Genomic DNA, 18908 nt, shown 5'->3' on the forward strand with positions numbered 1-18908 from the left:
TAAGGTCAGGGGTTGAAAAGTTAATGTGTGTGTCATCAGCATAGAGGTGATATTTAAACCCAAGAGGTGTTATTAGGTCACCTAGAGATAATGTGTAAAGAGAAAAGAGAAGAGTGTGGTCCACAGAGGCAAATGCATCAGAGAGGTTGAGTAATATGAGCAGAGTGTAATGACCTCTGTCTTTGGCAGCATATAGGTCATCAGATATTTTAGTGAGAATTGTCTCTGTGGAGGGAGCAGTGCAGAAGTCAGATTCTAGAGGGTTAAGGAGATAATGGGTGTTGAGAAAATGGAGCAAGCAAGAGAAAGACAGGTAGGGTCAAGCTTTCTATTTTTGAATCATGGTATAACTATTACATGTTTGAAGGAGAATGGAAAGGTAGCATATTAGAGGGAGAAGATGAGATCAACAGTGATGGTGACATTCTCTCCTGTTACAGTGGAAAAAGAGTCAAGGAAAGCAGGAAGAGAGTTAGGAAGCGGTGTAGGATAGGAGGAAAAAGAGGGAATGTTCCGATGTATGGATTTCACCTTTTCCTTAAAATAGTCAGCAAAGTCCTGAGGTCAGATGAAGGAAGAGTTAGTGTGGGTTAGACTTGTGAGTGTTGATTAATGGAGAGAAGTAGGTTTGTTTACACTACCGACACACTTTATTGAAGTGTGGTCGGTACCGCAAGCCGGGAAATCTCCCGGCTTGCTAGTGGCCGCCCCTCGGCGTGCCGCGCGTCATAGACGCGCGGTCACGCGTCATCGGGAGCGTGCGCCCGCTGCACGCGTGTCCAGGGGCTCCCCGAGGGAGCCCTGGTGTCCCGCGATTGCGGGACAGCGGCAGGGGGTTCCGGGGGACCCGGCGGACCCTGCAGCGGTAGGGAGAGCGCCCCGATCGGAGGGCGCTCTTCCGCTGCTTCGGCGTGCGCCCGTCACACTCGGGCGCACGCCAGGCTACTGCTGCGGCACAGAACGGGCAAATGCTCGAATAAACTGTGCCGCAGCAGTAGCTTGAGAAAGGGCAGAATTGAAACAGGATAGCATAAATTTGTAGTGAAGGAAGTCTGTGAAAGTATGAAAGTTCAAACAGAAGGCATTAAAAAGAACTGAGTGGAGGGAGATAGCATGAGCGTGTGCAGCTATTTGTGTGTTAAGAAGTTATATAACCTCAGCTATATAAAAGCCTGTTATTTAATTCTTGAGAGGCCTTAAAAAATGTAGTTCTTAGGGCTCTGGATAAAGCTCCATGTATCTAACTTTAAGCAAAAGTTCCAATCCAATAATTATTATTTTGTGTAGGAAGAAGCCGTTGTGCCGCTATCTTATCTGTTCAGGGTCAATTGGCGAAACGCCCAGAAACAAGATGGCTTTTTGCCTGGGAACAAGCTTAGAAAATATTTTTTTCCTTAGTGAAATGCGGAGTGTCTTTAAAAATATAAAGATGATCGTGTGCTCAGCACTGTGCAAAGAAATTATATAAAGCAAGACATTAGTGTGAAGTCTTATACAAAATCATTTGTCTATTAACTGAATATGTGATGTATGTTATAACTTTTAATCATTTATTTTTTCCAAATGTGTCCATAAGCAGTGGTTATTGGCAAAATTGCTGTGTAATCTAGAATGGTTTGCAAGGAAGTGGTGAATTGAGAGTCACCTCTCATTTGTGGGTGTGTCTTGTGCATAGGGTTAAATACAGGGGATACATAGTTGCAAAAGCAGTCACATAAGTGAACAGGGTATACATTATATACAAGGCATTTCAAATTTTTAGCAGAATCGTTACAGTGGAGTGTTTGGGTAAAAGCCAGATTGGGATTGGCTAGGGAAATTTGTATGGGTAAAATAATTGCTTAATTGGGGGTGAATATTGTTTCCATGACTGTGGATAGTATTGGGAGAAGAGAGATTGGCCTGTAGTTTGAGACAGTGTTTTTTGTCCCCACTTTTGAAGATTGGGACAAACTCTGGCAGTTGTCCAGGTCTTAGGGATATGGCCTGCAGACAGTATAGAATTAACTATGGAAACAATTAGTTTGGCAATGGCTGGGGTATCAAAGTCAGGTTCACATTGGCTACTTAGTTTTTAATTTGAGGAACATTAATAGGGAATACCTCTGTCTGTATGCGGATGCTAAGACAGGAGTAAACATATTGATACAAGAATTTATTCCTAGGAATAAATTATCTCCCTATGAGACACTTATGGGATGACTTGTGACTATCAGCAGTCCAAAGGAACGAATTAAGGACCATGTTATTGGTAATAAAATAATAAGTCTTGTATGCAACTAATACATTTTTTGAGTCTCTCTAGGCAAAGTTGAAAGTGCACCTACTCGAGATGGGGTTAATAGTCACATATTTCCTACGCAAGCATGCTCTTCATCCCAGATGAAAAGGCCTATACTAACCACCAATACAGCAATTAAAGTGGCAGAGTTCTTTCCCTGGACCCAAAGCACGTAAAGCTCATTCCACCAAAGACCAAAGTCACCTAAAGCACAGCCGCATCAAGTTAACGTCCTGCAGAGTCAAAACTCTAACCGTCAACCAACGAGGAAAATAAGATACCAGGCAGAGGACTGGTTTTATCAGAACATTTCATTTGTTCAAAGACACAATATTTTTATTTTTAGAGTGTGTTTAAGTTAGAAATTTAAGATGTATGTACAATTGGGCCTTGATGGGAGGATTGGTTTCCTGGAAGCGTGGCTTGTGAAAGCTCTTGTATGTGTTTTGGCAGTACTCATCACTCTCTATGTATGTGTCATGTGCAGCAAAACTTTGATCCAGAAGTGTGTTGCACCTCCATCGAAAGGAGGAGGTCACCCAGGGGCGTGTGTCAGCCACAAGGAAAGGATCATAAGTCAGCCATTTTGACCATCGCAGACATTGTCTGTTCTGATATTCTAAGTGAATGATGTATACAGTGCATGCAGGGGTGAGGATCACGCATTCGCTTCCAGAGATACCAACCCCCTTCAATTCTCAGTAATAGAATGTTGTGATGATTCTGAAAATATATGATGATAGAGATAGATGCGATTTCCTTTATCTAGCAACTGCATACCAAAGAAAGGTTGCTTGCATAAAATAAGGTTTTTAGTATTATGTGTATAATTTCTGTATTTTCCCATTTTTTCAGGGAACCTCTTTAAAGGGTGTATCACACACTAGGAACAAGAATCAATTTATGGGTCAAGTGTCTCCACCAACCAATGAAACCTGTGTAAAAATTTATTTTTAGTCAGATAACAATTTACAGGAAGGAAGTGGCCTTAATTTTGCAGTTTTTAGTTTCATCATGAAACCAAGAACAGGTTCAGATTAGGTTTATGGCCTCACAAAACAGAATTGCTTTAGACTATGTTTTAGCTTCAAAAGGAGGGGTATGTGTCCTAATTAAGGAACAATGTTGTGTTTTCATTCAAGATCAGAGTAGCAATGTACAGCATGAACTAGATGAAATAGAAGAGATTAAAAAAAAGAGTCTTACAAAGGGAAGTGACAGAATATCACCCCTTGGGGTTAGGTGGATGGCTTAGATCACTTGGAGCAAAAACGTATGAATGTTTTGGTGTGTGTGGGGGTGTTACTTGTTGTCATATATGTGTGTGTCACATGTTGCAGAGGTATGATCCACACATGTGCTACCCCCTCCTCCAATCTGGTGCCACTCTTTGCAGATGCCAGAGACAGCAGTCACCTGAAAAAAGAAGATGCCGATCACAGTTATTCAACTCCAAAAGACATGTTGGGGCCACAGCGCCTTACGAGACTATGACAGTGAAGGGCACGCACCCTTGTCCTCTGAGTTATACCAAGGAGCAGTAACAGATGATGGAGCACCCCAGTATACAATACGAGTCTGTCTATGTGTCCCTGGACTATCATCATAACCTTAATTCTCAAAAGCGATGTTTTAAGAATAAAAAAAGGAGGGAGTGACAAAGTGAGAATATGATGCAAGGAAGGGGGGGAGGTCTGACATAACAGCACTGGGGTCTAAGCAGCCATTTTAAGTCAGCATCCATCTTAGGTGCCTCTTATTGTCATTCATCTTGTCTATTGTCTGTATGAAAGTTGTATGGAAGTTAGTTTAAAGACACAATTTTTTATTTTTTCTGCTCCTAAAGTTTCAAGTGATATTAAGCTGTCCAGCTAAGCCACAAGACCTTGAAGATGGGAGAAAAGCACGAATTTTATGAAAATAAAAGATAGATAACAAGAACGTCTCGCATTCTGAGGGAGGTTCCCATGAAGTCCTGTATGTAGAGAAAAGGTCACCGGCCTGTATAAGGAATATTAGCTGAGTCATTTCATTTTTAATATGCATCTCATTGTAATGCTATTAACTCAATGTGTCATGTTCATATTTTGTTTATCTTATATGCTTACGTAGTGACGCACACGCAACCTCGTATAGGGGGTGTGGTCTTAGTATTTTGGGTATAAATAGGGCCTGTATGCCAGTATTTCGTTGGGGGAGTTTTATTTTGAAACTGCCTTCTATGTGTGCACACGTACACTGAAATAAACTTATTTGTTATTCTGCAAAATGATCCTCAGATTATGTGTCTTATTTATCCACGCTTTTCACATGGGGCACGTAGCTACGAAATTTTTAACATCTTTTTCCATCTCTGGCCACCAAAAATTCAGAGAAATAAGAATCAGTGTCCTCTTGATGCCAGGATGGCCTGCAGAACTTGATGAATGGCTCCACTCAAGAACCTTCTTTCTATGTTGAGCAAAAGTGAAGAGACGTTCTTGAGGCGGCGAGATGCCGGAAGGAATATGACTCTGTTGACAAACAAAGGGGGATGCAGCCGGGGCTACATCATTCCAGTCTGTTTCAGCAGCTATCGTCCTAAATTCAAATGCCTATCTGGCAACAGTGCGGTTACATTGAGACACATGAAATAGCGCCGAAGCAGCAGATACCTTACGGCCTGGTGTATAGAACACCCTCCGGAACTCCCTGGTGAAGGCAGCAATATCCTGGGTAAGGTCGGTTCTTCGCTCCCAGATGGGAGAAGCTTAGGCAAGAGCATCATCTGTAAGGAGAGACATAATATACGCCACTTTGGCGCATGGAGAAATGAAGCGTGAAGGATTCATTTCAAATTGTATGAAGCAATGATTGAGAAAACCTCGGCACTCATGGGGGTCACCTCCATAACGATCAGGGGTGGGTAACCGGGGTTCTTGAGGAGAGGACATGATGGCAAACTCAGGATTTGCAGGAGCAAGAAAAGAGTGGGGATCCTGGAGAGCTTGAGTGAAGGTTCTAAAGTTCTCCTGCAGGGAGCGCACATTTTGGTCACTAGCCACAATCTTTTCCTCAATGCTAGAAAGGTAGCTCACGTGTGTGCACAGGACTCTTCCTACCTCAGCGGGGTTGAAGTTTGTGTGGCTGAGCATACTGTAACGCGTAGCTCACCACAAACGAAGCGCGACCGCGGTGCTGAGGCAGGGAATTGAGTAACGGCGCAAAATTATACACACTTCTTCATTAGGATAGGGAGAGGGGAAGGGAGGGGTGGGAGGAGAAGACAAGGGAAGAGAGATGTTGAATCAAACTTTTTGGTTGGAGACACACACATCAAATCTCTAATATCTTGAGCTGATGTCTCCTCCTCTATATATGGTTAGGTGGGTTGTGGGTGAGGAAATGCCCTCTAGTGTCTTCCTTGACAAAAAATAAAAGAGAGAAAAAAATAGTGCAATACAATTTAATTAACAGTGGGTGAATGAGATTTAAAACTTACAAGCGACCGATATATTTAGGCATAGGAAGGAGATGCCGCCAGACTCCACAACGTGTCCCTCTCTGGGTTGGGGTATTTCGTCTCGGCTGATCCCTGCTGGCAAAGGTTCTTTCCGTCTGTATGCTGGGGTGTATGCGGCTGTAGCGTGGATAATCAATGCCCGTGCACAGGCTATGTTCTCCTCCAGTCGCCTCTCCCCTCTGCAGAGACAGTCTTCAGCTTCCTAACTCCGTTGTGCATGCGCATGCGCAGACGGCGGGACGCTGGGCCAGATACAGGGAAAACACAAACTCCTCACTGCGGTGGCTTGGAGTAACCAAAAACCGTCAGACGCGTTTCGCCAATGCTTCCTCAGTGACGTAGGCAAGTTCAGGGTAGCAGTTGTCTTTTATACCTTGCGATTTCCTCAGTTTAACTCTAAATTTGCTGGTTTCTCTCTGACCATAAGAGATGTTCTAGTACTACCAATCTATACTGGTGCAACAAAATACATAACATATACAATAAATACATTAACCTCTTGATATCACACATATAATTTTAAGAACAGGAGGCATGCTTAAAAAACCTTTATTAATTGCATGCACCCTGTAGGGACTTAAAAAGGGGAAGATAAAAACGGAGGATATAGTGGGCAGTTGGAGAAGATCATGTCTTAGGAATCTATAGATGTTAAAACTTAAAAACTCTAAAACACCCACTTTGAAGTAATAAAGATTTCGAATAACTACACATATCGGATTAATTAGTGATTTTTATACTGTTACAAACAAGTCAAAATATAGAAGATTGAACCATAAAGTGTTTTATAAGCGTTTTGAAACACATGTGAAACAACAAATCTGTAAAACAGACGGCATTCTTAGAAACCCTTGGGTATAACCATATTGAGTTATGTAACTCCATAACAACTTGTTTGGTGTTTTTAACATTTTCACCTCAAGATTCTTAACCCCATTTAAAGGATTTTATTATAGTAGTAAATTTTTAAGTTTTAGAGTTAAACTGAGGAAATCGCAAGGTATAAAAGACAGCTGCTACCCTGAACTTGCCTACGTCACTGAGGAAGCATTGGCGAAACGCGTCTGACGTTTTTTGGTTACTCCAAGCCACCGTAGTGAGGAGGTTGTGTTTTCCCTGTATCTGGCCCAGCGTCCTGCCGTCTGAGCATGTGCATGCGCAACGGAGTTAGGAAGCTGAAGACTGTCTCTGCAGAGGGGAGAGGCGACTGGAGGAGAACATAGCCTGTGCACGGGCATTGATTATCCACGCTACAGCCGCATACACCCCAGCATACAGACGGAAAGAACCTTTGCCAGCAGGGATCAGCCGAGACGAAATACCCCAACCCAGAGAGGGACACGTTGTGGAGTCTGGCGGCATCTCCTTCCTATGCCTAAATATATCGGTCGCTTGTAAGTTTTAAATCTCATTCACCCACTGTTAATTAAATTGTATTGCACTATTTTTTTCTCCCTTTTATTTTTTGTCAAGGAAGACACTAGAGGGCATTTCCTCACCCACAACCCACCTAACCATATATAGAGGAGGAGACATCAGCTCAAGATATTAGAGATTTGATGTGTGTGTCTCCAACCAAAAAGTTTGATTCAACATCTCTCTTCCCTTGTCTTCTCCTCCCACCCCTCCCTTCCCCTCTCCCTATCCTAATGAAGAAGTGTGTATAATTTTGTGCTGTTTTCTTACTGTGGCCCTCCCCTTTCTCTTCTACTTTGCACGTATTTAACGTCGTGGAGCCGCAAGCAGAGTGACGCGCCCGAGGACATTTTCACCCCTATTTCTACCCATACTCACACAGAGGTTGGTGAATCACCTCTGAAAGACTCAGGCAGCGGAACCACTTTGTGGAAAGGACTGAAGCTACACATCAAATAGTAGGCTAAATTTTCTGGCGCAAATTTTCTCTCTTTTCCCAGGGAAATGAGTAACGCTTACCCACAGCCACGCGGGCGCACCGAGAGTGTAGAGTAGTCGTTCAGGCCAGGTCAGGATTACGAATAGTAGAATAGTAATTGTACTTGCCAGGTTCAGGAGTGGAGAGTTGCGGATCGTCGGTGTGCGTAGCCAGGTTCAGGATTGGAGAGTTGCGGATCGTCGGTGTGCATAGCCAGGTTCAGGATTGGAGATAGTCGAATCGTAGGAGTACTTAGCCAAGTTCAGGACTGGAGCCATGAGAGTAGTCAGACAAGCCGGATCAGGAGTAGAGAGAAGCGGAATCCAAGGTGCTAGCAGGGTCAGGCAACGAGAGGTTAAACAGCAAGCAAGGTAAGGCAAGGCAAGGTTCAGGAACTAGTGCCGCAAGGCACGGCATCACAACGACTATGCTCAGCGATGACTGACTGCAGACTGAAGGTATAAATAGGAGAATCCTCCAATAGCCAGCCAGGGCGGAACCAGGAAGTGGAAGAGTATTGGCTGCTGGTGCACACAGGGGTGCCCTAGGAAACAGCCTAATCAGGGTTGAGTGTAGTAGTGCCTGCGCGCCGTCCTGCATGCGTCACGGGGGCCAGGGAGTGGAATCTGAGTAGCGCGTCACTCCCACGCCGATTCCTGGGAGCAGAGGAGGCGGGACCCGGCGCGCGCCGACAACGCGCGTCACAGAGGTTGAGGGGCGCGGCCTGACTCGCACATCAGCAGGAAGGCTGGAGGAGCATCCACGACGTGTGACAGGGCGAGGGGTGGGATCGTGGTCCGTGGCAGCATGAACAGGTAGCGTAGAATCCGCGCGCGTGCGTCACAGGAACAGGAGATTGCGCAACTTGAGTGTCTGCTGCAGAAGGACCCAAGAGGTGAGGAGACGGTCTTTGCATGCCAGGATGGCGAATCCTCACACAAGGGAGATATACTGCATGCTGGGACAGGAAGAGGCAGTCCAGGTTGGGGTAGTGAGCGAGCAGGTAGGGTCCCTGGAGCAGTGCTATGGTGGGCTAGGCCAGAATTGACCCAAGGTCCCAGATAGTCCCCTGAGCCACAGTATAAGAACTCTATGTGTATGCTGTAGGGAAAGGCCCTAGGATAGGGACCCTTTTCACTGTAGCAATAGTGAGAGAGATGCTGCAGGACATTGCATAAGGGAAGTACAGCCGGTTGCAGAGGAGCCTACCCAGACTCCTTGATATAGACTATTTATAGGGGTACACTACAGTCAGGAGACCCTCCAGAGGCATCCACCTCAGGATCCACCCGGGAGAGAAACAGCAGATTACAGCGCGCAACACCACCGTTGATATGAGGAGTTCCATTGTTTGTCCTGGTCTGGACTGAGACCAGGGAGGTATTAATACGTGCACCAATGGGCCCCAACACACAGGGAAGCGCGCTATCCCACACACACACTCTTTGGGAGGGACTTGCTTGTGGACACTCAGGGGTTAAGTGCCCAGGCACTCCAGTACTTTGGGGTTTCCAACTGGGAGGTGTTATTGTGGGGTAATATCTTCTAGCTGTGTTATGTGGATGGTTTATACTTTATGCATAGTAAATACTGTTTATATACAAGCGTGTGTAATTATTGTGTATATCGGTTCCGGTAATGAGCTCCTCCCACTACGCTGGGATTCCTCGCCGATGATGGCGCTGCATAAGATGATAAGTATACCCCAGGCTCCCAGTAGCGGAGGCTCAGGCCTCTTGTGAGCCGAACAGGTGATAGCAGCACAGGTAGTTTCAGTACCCCGGGGGGTACAAGGGCTATACTGAGGAGGAAAACAACAGGTTTTAGCTACCTTTTGAATGTGAGAGGAAAATGTGAGAGAGGAGTCACTAGCCTCGCTAAGTGCAGGTAGGCTTACCCTGTCTGCTCCATGTCCTGGTATGGCTATCCTTAACATGGAGCAAGGAGTGGCGACCAATCAGAGCACAGATTTTATGCTAGCAGCCAATCACAAGCCAGAGGCTCATCCTGCTGCACCAATCAGAGGAGGGGGCGTGCTTAGGTGCTCAGGACCTCCCATGATGACGAGGATGCCGGAAAGCAGGAAATTCAAACTGGCAAATGGGAACCGTGCCTACGAGCTCCGTCTCGGCAATGGCTTCCCTTGGCCAGCCCAGTACCGCCCGCTGGGTAGGCGCCCCAGAGTCTGGATAGAACAAAGGGTCTCACCCGCTCAGCCCATCGGCAGACCTGATCGCCGCCCATCCGCAGATCTGATCGCCGCCCATTCCCGCTTGCCAGATGGCCCGATATCTTGCCGCTCCCAGCCTCTGCCTATCTTCCACAATCTCTATGCAGGCACCTCGGCTAATTTATGGGCTGCCTCCATAGAGATGAATACACATACCATTACATTACATTGTATTTCTAAAACCTGGGCTCTGAAACTTGGTTTTGAAACTTGTTCCCAGAACTTGGTTTCGACAACTTGGGTTTATAGAATTTGGCTCCTACAACTTGGCTTTAGAACTTGGTTCTAAAACTTGGTGGCGGATCCAATACATTACATAGGGAACAGACTGGACTTACAATACATACACGTACCCACAATACATGCTTGTTTAGCTGGGACAATTACAGTACTACCGGTAAAACTGGTCACAAACATTTTAGCCTCATTTTGGTCCCTTTTACCCCCCAATATTCCCTATTATAAACATAGTCCTAAATTCTACATTTTCTACCTAGTTTATCCAGCTTAGGAGCTCACATAGCCGACCAGGGAAACATGGTTTTAAGGGGTTAAAACACACACTGTATCTGCCATAGGTGTGCCAGATACACATGATTTTGAGGGGTAGCTGGCTGGGCTTCACCTTTATTTTGTGAGGCCACCTACCCCTACCGTGACAGTCCAATTGAGGGATTTTTCCGCGTTAGTATTAAGGAGAATGTTTAGCTTGACCTAGGCCTCATTTAGTTTAATTAGAACTGACGACTGTCTGTAACGCTTGACTGCCCGCAGACCTGGCCAGTCCCCAATACTGAGGTGGGTAAGCACCCACATCCACAGCAGTGAGGGCATGCCCGGACTGCGGTATGATGCGTCACCGGGCCTGGTGAGAAAGGGTTAGCCTGATACTTGCCGCGTCCGGGGTGCCAGAGGTCTGAGGGTAAAGATCTGAAAGCCGTAGGTCAGGGGCAGGAGAGAGCAGCGTAGTGAGGTCCAAAGCCGAGTCCAGGGAGTAGCGAGGTACACGAAGTCTAACGAGAGCCGAGATCAAATCCAAGGGTATCAAACGCAGGCAGGGACTGGAGCGAGAGCTGCAACACAAAAGAGAGCCAGGCATAGACCTCCGTACAACAAGAGCCACAGGAAAACTATGCAGAGCGAGGAAGGAGAGGGCAGACAGGAACTATAAATGCAGGAGAACCAATGGGAGCAAGAGGCGAGCGGGGGCTTGACTGAGCGGTCCCAGGGATAGGTTAGGATGCCTGGTGTGGTGTTCCCTAGTGGGAATAGCCTCCAGTTGCTGGGAGGTGGAGCCAAGGCTGCAGGAGGAGTGTAGAAGAGGACGGGTGCGCGCGCGCCCTGTAACACTCCCGCGCGCGTGCCCCTGCAGCGTGTGGGCGGAGGCGGCATGTGCCGTGGAGGAGCGGCGTGGCGTCCGATCGGAGCAGATAAGGAGCTGACGGGAAGGGGGCCTGGGACGAGCGGCAGTACTGGGAGCCGGGGTGACGGGGACCCGCTGTAAGGCGCGTGTCCCCCGATCCCTTACACTGTCCTCCTAATTGGTGTAGTTTTGTCAGCCCCTCTACTTGCACTCAGGCCAAATTGATCTTTTCCTCCCGCTGATTGTGGGCTGATTGCGTCAAATTGGATGACAAGAAAACATAATCGATATGGGAGTATGACCCGTTGGGGGGTAAATAGGTGTAATCTCTGGTGAAAGGGTTAAGTTCCCTCCAAGCGTCCGAGGTTGAAGGTTCCTCAGGTACTTGGATAAAGTCCTGCGGCCCTCATTACTGCGGGCTTAGGGGCCCTAATTTATCTATGGTGGGATCCATAGCCAAATTGAAGTCCCGCCTAAAATGATTCTAACCTTCACCAAACCCCTCAGGGCATTGAAAAACTTTGTCAGGAATTTGGCACTGGATTCATATGGAACATATACATTGGCAATGATCAGGTCCTGACAATAGAGAGTTCCGGATAGAATTAGAAATCTACCGTCCGAATCTGATTTTGACCGGGTCACCTTAAATGGAATTATATTGTTCACTAGGAGGATCGATACTCCTCTTTTTTTAACTGGGGCTACCGAGTGAAAAACCTGTCTGTATTGTTTGTCAAAGAATGTTGGGGGCATCTCTTCTGAAATGAGTCTCCTGGAGGAGTACTACGTCACATTTGTGTCTCTTATGATCTTATGATCGTCATGGCTAATCGCCTTTTACACAGGTCATTAAAACCCTTGTGTGAAATAACTACTAATGACATTTGTACGGTGCGACGGTGAGGGGGTACCTGGGCTCAGTAATAAAGGTTTAAGCCTGTTCTGTTACCTCTGAACCCGGTTTGAGGTCCCTAGAGTGTCCGCTTACTCCAGCTTACTCCAATTTGGAGCCGGACCGCTCCGGCTCTCACTTCCAGTCTAGGGGGAATCAGCAGTCAGGCCCAACCCATGGAGGAAGGCTGGGCCTCCCTCCAGGCTCTTCAATTAGTGGACGTGCCCTCCCGCACGACCACAAGCCAGAACGGGAACACCCACCTGTAGCGGATCCCGTAGCTCCTCAGCTCTGCTGTGATGGAATGCAGGCCCCTACGTCTCGCCAGACACCAATCATTCTTGCAATGATTCATGGCATGTTTCCTCTTCAGATCAGCAATCTGAGACTCTAAAGAGACCACTTGCTCACACTTCTCACAGCGGTATGCTCCCTGGAACAGCTGCTCCAAGTGCATATACATGTGGCAAGATGTGCATTGAATGGCATTTTTAATCCTGCTCATTGTTGCAACTGTAGCCTGGAGCTCCCGCAGCTCCTTGAGACCCCCCTCCCCTTGGGCAGCTCGATCGCGGGTGCCGAAAGACCCGACGGCTGCTTCCAAGGGTGGGGGCTGGAGCAGGGAGCAGCGCGGCTTCCCCTGCCTGCGGCCGGTTGCCGGGGACGCGATCGGGCCGTTGCTAAGGCCGCGATCACGTCTCTAAGGTCCCGGCGGCCGCAGAGCAGGGCGCCGCCATTGAGGACCGTCTCGCGCATGCGCAGTGGACGCGTAGGCGCAGGGAAAGCCCCAGAGCTAGGGATAGCTCGCGCGAGCATAGGGACAGCTCAGGGAGAAGAGAGAAAGCCCGGGAAAGATTGCACACGCGCAGTGGAGGGTAAGGAAAGCCCGCGAACCCCTAGCCTATCAGGGAAGGCTCTGAGCAGGGACTACGAGTCTCATGAGTCTCTGTATGCCCCATGTGACACCAGGGAGCCAATAGGGCTTAGGAAGGCCAGGCAGGCAAAGTGGATACATTGTTTGGGCTTGAGCACGTTTGTCAGTTGGAGCTGGGGAGCTGTGAGGGAAGGAAGGGTGCAGAGAGCATATGCAGCTCCTGCATCGAGTAAGGTCCCCACATCCCAAGTAAGGCCCCAACTCCCCACCAGGTTAGTGGGTAAGTGTTGAGGGACGGCCCACATAGGGACGCTGCCCTTAGTGCGTGTGTGTGTGCTGTCTTGTCAGGATCACGGCTGGCAGTGCTGTGAGGCCTGACAAGAAGGCATAGTGCTAGTGTGCAGCAAGTTGCTGTACGCGTTCCAGAAGTTTGCAGTGCGTAGCTGTTAGTGTTAGGGTTCCAGGTTGCTGTGTTGAGTGTTGCATGTGACGCTGCCTGTACTGAGTGCAGTGTGTGTGCAGCGCGTGTTACTGTCTGCCGGCTGACTGAGAGCTGTGTGTCGGCTGCAGGCGCGTTAGGATAAGTGAGTTAGGAGCTAGTTGTTCAGTGTGTGTATATCACCAGTGCCAGTTGCACGTGGTGAGCTGCCAGAGTCTGGGATCCGACAGAAGTTACAGGGAGAGTTATTCTGCATGCAGGGACTAGGGTAGAGGTATACCCCAGGGCCCAGTTAGTCCCCTATGACACCAGAGGAAGCTGTATTATATAGGGTTGGCCTTAGGACAGGGACTCCTTCACCATATTTAGAGCAGCAAGAGGGATGCTGTCTGACGGCCTCTGACTGTCTGACAGTGTGTTCAGAGACTGTGTTAAATGAGCATTCCGGCTGGAGATTCCTTTCCTGTGGATGCAGCGTGTGCATCCATTCCTGCAGAGAGCAGCGCAGCACGCCGTGGGATCACTGTGCGGTGCTGCTGAGTTCCAAGGATTTTCCTGACCAGGACTGGTCAGGGAGGTAGTATGAATTAAGTGCACCACCGGGCCCCAACACAGGGAAGCGCTATCCCTCACACTCACACTGGTCTTTATTGTTGGGGGCACTCAAGAGACTGCGGGGAAGGTGATGATGGACATGTGGGTGGGGGGATGGTATGCATTCAGAGTGATGCACTGTTATTGATATATTGTTTTGATGTTATGCAAAGAGGTGTTATTGGAGTTACAGTTTCTGCTCAGTAAATACTGTTTATTCACACGGTGTGTATTTACTGTATGGTTGTTCTGGTGAGGGCACACTCCCACCCCGTTGGGATCCCTCATCAGTGGAGGCGCTGCACCGAGTGTAAGTACATACCCCAGGTTCCCCGTGGCGGAAGCTCAGTTCTCCTTGTTGCCAAATAGGTACCGCACCACACTGATAGTAGTCAGATACACCTACCCACCCCAATCTCACTTAGGGTGGGGGGGGGAAAGAGGGCTACATTTGGAGGCGCTGCTGAGATCCAGACCTGGGGTGCTCTGTTCCATTTTTTTTCCCAAATTGTCCCATTCCTATTTTTTGTCGCCATGTTTGTGAAGTCCGAACACGAGGTCCTTGCCTGGGCTTTGAGGCAGTATATGGAGCCTGGCCAGGTAGTGGTAGTAGGAGGCCTTCCCGCAACTATGCCCGCGGTTGAGGTTCAGTCCTATATGCGTGAAATTCCAGAGTGGCCGCACGCATGTTTCTTAGAAGAAGAACACGATCCCACGGCCCTATGGAAAATGATACTTTTTGTGGCCATCCCCACTGCGGATATATGCCTGGCAGAGGCACCGTCCGCCCTGTGTATGCCCGGGGGCCCATCTGAGGGGTACCCCCTAGTCTACGCAGACCCAGTAAAATGGCGTCTCCCGCCAAAGCAGGAGAACGCACGTGCTGCTGGCTGCAAGCCTGCACTAGATTGTGTTGAGGAAAACTGTCCGGGATTGGCGGGAAAACCAGAAGGCTACCCCCCTATCTATACAGAAGAGAGCCCTAGTGTAATTGCAGAGACTGTGATTAAAATGGAGTCTCTCTCTAGCAGAGAGTCACACCTAAGATGGCGGCTCCCGCCAAGTCGGGAGAGCACCAGGACTGTGCAAGAAATTGTTGCAGAGTATTGTCCGGGTTGGGCGCGAAAACCTGAACCCCGCCCCTGCACTGTGAGTGACTCAGCACAGAGCCAGAACCACTCCCTTGTAGAAAGTGCCCCTCCTTCAGAGTCCACCAGGGGGAGCAAGCACTGTGACTTTCAACCAAACGTGGATGAGATAGACTGTTCTAGGGAGGAGGAGCCTGACCTCTATATCACTCTGAGTTGTGCTGAAGTTAAGTCTGTCTTCAGGGAGAAATTACTTAGGGATTCCCGCTACCAACAACCGGTTGTGGAGGGCCCGTGTGCCCGAGTGAACATTTCAGATCCGGTTCCTGAGCGGGACGAGGTTGAAGTCCCATCGGTGGCGATGCGCCTACCGGCGAACCACCTCAGCGATTATACAGAGGAATCACAGGGTAAGGCGTATATACCACCTTCTTCTAGTGAATCCAGCGACCAGTCACTTGTGGCGATGCGCCTGCCGGCGGACCACTTTAGTGACAGCAATGAACACCCTATCTTGGCGGATGCAGAGCCTGCTGTGGGCCCGTGTGCCCTAGAGGAGGTGTATCCCGATGTTGCGGACCCTGCTGTGGGCCCGTGCGCCCTACAATGGTCAGTCCGACTTACTACCGAGGTACCATCGGTCCTAGAATGGGGACCAGTACCAAACGACGATGAGGGTGAGTCGACTGCCCCAGGGGTGTCGGGGGTGAGCCTCCAGGTGACCGCGGAGCACGATGGCTCCTTAAGTCTGGTTACCCGGGCGAAGGGCTCCCCTCTACATCGCGTCCTGGCGGAGGTGTCCTCCTTGGGAGAATCCATCCCAAGCCAGTGGAGTGGTAAGGAACTCCCTAACTCCCCATAATCTCCGATGGAGCTGGCCGTGAAGAAGGCCAGAGTTGCGGCTTCTGAACGGAGTATGAGCCCGTGCGCTCCGACACAAGTGGTCCCAGGACTGGGATCCAACGCTCCCGAATTTTCAGCACGTAAGTGGACTGCCCCAGAAGTGCCGGGGACAGGTCCCAAGACGGCCGAGGTGGGAACTGACAGCATCCCCGAGGACCTGTTAGCCACCGTGAATCACCGCAGTGGTCGGGTGTCTACACTTTACCCCCGGTCAGGTGAAACAGAGACATTGTCCAGTGCTCGCTTTTCAGTGAAAGCCTCGCGAGTCCGTAGTGACAAGGACTGTGTAAAGGAAGATCCAGGGAGACTGGCCTCCTTTAAGCCCAAAAAGGAGTGTGCCATTCGCCAAGTCGTGGACCGCGGAAAAGGTCCTAGCCTCCTGGTCTGCCGCATCCCTGCCGCGGATGACCGGGTAAGGGTCTGCTTCAGAGACACTGTGCTACTCCTTCCACCAGGGGGAGGAAGTAGCGAAGAGCCAGTAACTGTCGCTTTAGAGTGTGCTCTCCAAGAAATTTTTCTAGGGGAGGCTCACGGACGCAAAAGTGAGGTACCCCCACATGTTCAATTAGGGGCTCCCCACAAATGGTCTCAGCACGCTTCGGTTAATTGGTGTGAAGTGCAATGTAACCTGAAGGGTAAATTCGACACGTGTTGTATGTTCTGTGCCATGCATTTTAATTGTATAAACCTTATGTCAGGGTATGGCGTTCTCCAAGCGAGGACGTTGGATTTTCCACCAGGGGGAGAGTGTAGCCTGGAGCTCCCGCAGCTCCTTGAGACCCCCCTCCCCTTGGGCAGCTCGATCGCGGGTGCCGAAAGACCCGACGGCTGCTTCCAAGGGTGGGGGCTGGAGCAGGGAGCAGCGCGGCTTCCCCTGCCTGCGGCCGGTTGCCGGGGACGCGATCGGGCCGTTGCTAAGGCCGCGATCACGTCTCTAAGGTCCCGGCGGCCGCAGAGCAGGGCGCCGCCATTGAGGACCGTCTCGCGCATGCGCAGTGGACGCGTAGGCGCAGGGAAAGCCCCAGAGCTAGGGATAGCTCGCGCGAGCATAGGGACAGCTCAGGGAGAAGAGAGAAAGCCCGGGAAAGATTGCACACGCGCAGTGGAGGGTAAGGAAAGCCCGCGAACCCCTAGCCTATCAGGGAAGGCTCTGAGCAGGGACTACGAGTCTCATGAGTCTCTGTATGCCCCATGTGACACCAGGGAGCCAATAGGGCTTAGGAAGGCCAGGCAGGCAAAGTGGATACATTGTTTGGGCTTGAGCACGTTTGTCAGTTGGAGCTGGGGAGCTGTGAGGGAAGGAAGGGTGCAGAGAGCATATGCAGCTCCTGCATCGAGTAAGGTCCCCACATCCCAAGTAAGGCCCCAACTCCCCACCAGGTTAGTGGGTAAGTGTTGAGGGACGGCCCACATAGGGACGCTGCCCTTAGTGCGTGTGTGTGTGCTGTCTTGTCAGGATCACGGCTGGCAGTGCTGTGAGGCCTGACAAGAAGGCATAGTGCTAGTGTGCAGCAAGTTGCTGTACGCGTTCCAGAAGTTTGCAGTGCGTAGCTGTTAGTGTTAGGGTTCCAGGTTGCTGTGTTGAGTGTTGCATGTGACGCTGCCTGTACTGAGTGCAGTGTGTGTGCAGCGCGTGTTACTGTCTGCCGGCTGACTGAGAGCTGTGTGTCGGCTGCAGGCGCGTTAGGATAAGTGAGTTAGGAGCTAGTTGTTCAGTGTGTGTATATCACCAGTGCCAGTTGCACGTGGTGAGCTGCCAGAGTCTGGGATCCGACAGAAGTTACAGGGAGAGTTATTCTGCATGCAGGGACTAGGGTAGAGGTATACCCCAGGGCCCAGTTAGTCCCCTATGACACCAGAGGAAGCTGTATTATATAGGGTTGGCCTTAGGACAGGGACTCCTTCACCATATTTAGAGCAGCAAGAGGGATGCTGTCTGACGGCCTCTGACTGTCTGACAGTGTGTTCAGAGACTGTGTTAAATGAGCATTCCGGCTGGAGATTCCTTTCCTGTGGATGCAGCGTGTGCATCCATTCCTGCAGAGAGCAGCGCAGCACGCCGTGGGATCACTGTGCGGTGCTGCTGAGTTCCAAGGATTTTCCTGACCAGGACTGGTCAGGGAGGTAGTATGAATTAAGTGCACCACCGGGCCCCAACACAGGGAAGCGCTATCCCTCACACTCACACTGGTCTTTATTGTTGGGGGCACTCAAGAGACTGCGGGGAAGGTGATGATGGACATGTGGGTGGGGGGATGGTATGCATTCAGAGTGATGCACTGTTATTGATATATTGTTTTGATGTTATGCAAAGAGGTGTTATTGGAGTTACAGTTTCTGCTCAGTAAATACTGTTTATTCACACGGTGTGTATTTACTGTATGGTTGTTCTGGTGAGGGCACACTCCCACCCCGTTGGGATCCCTCATCAGTGGAGGCGCTGCACCGAGTGTAAGTACATACCCCAGGTTCCCCGTGGCGGAAGCTCAGTTCTCCTTGTTGCCAAATAGGTACCGCACCACACTGATAGTAGTCAGATACACCTACCCACCCCAATCTCACTTAGGGTGGGGGGGGGAAAGAGGGCTACACAACTATGGAGTTATAAGTGCTAACAATTAACTGTACTTCAATATACTATACCTTGTTTCACCCCTTCCTTGTTCCCACGCCTTCTGGTTCTAACTCAACACTTGATACAAACAGCACTTGAAATCAAACAGTAATACAGTCACACAGATCAGGACACGTAAGCTCAGGATTCGTTACATGCCTCTGTGTTAAAGAAGGACACACAAACCAGGTGTGTTAGGTTAGCAATCAATTCACCACAACCACTGCAGGC

Source organism: Ascaphus truei, chromosome 4 (assembly GCF_040206685.1).
Source record: "Ascaphus truei isolate aAscTru1 chromosome 4, aAscTru1.hap1, whole genome shotgun sequence".
In the NCBI taxonomy this organism is placed as follows: domain Eukaryota; kingdom Metazoa; phylum Chordata; class Amphibia; order Anura; family Ascaphidae; genus Ascaphus; species Ascaphus truei.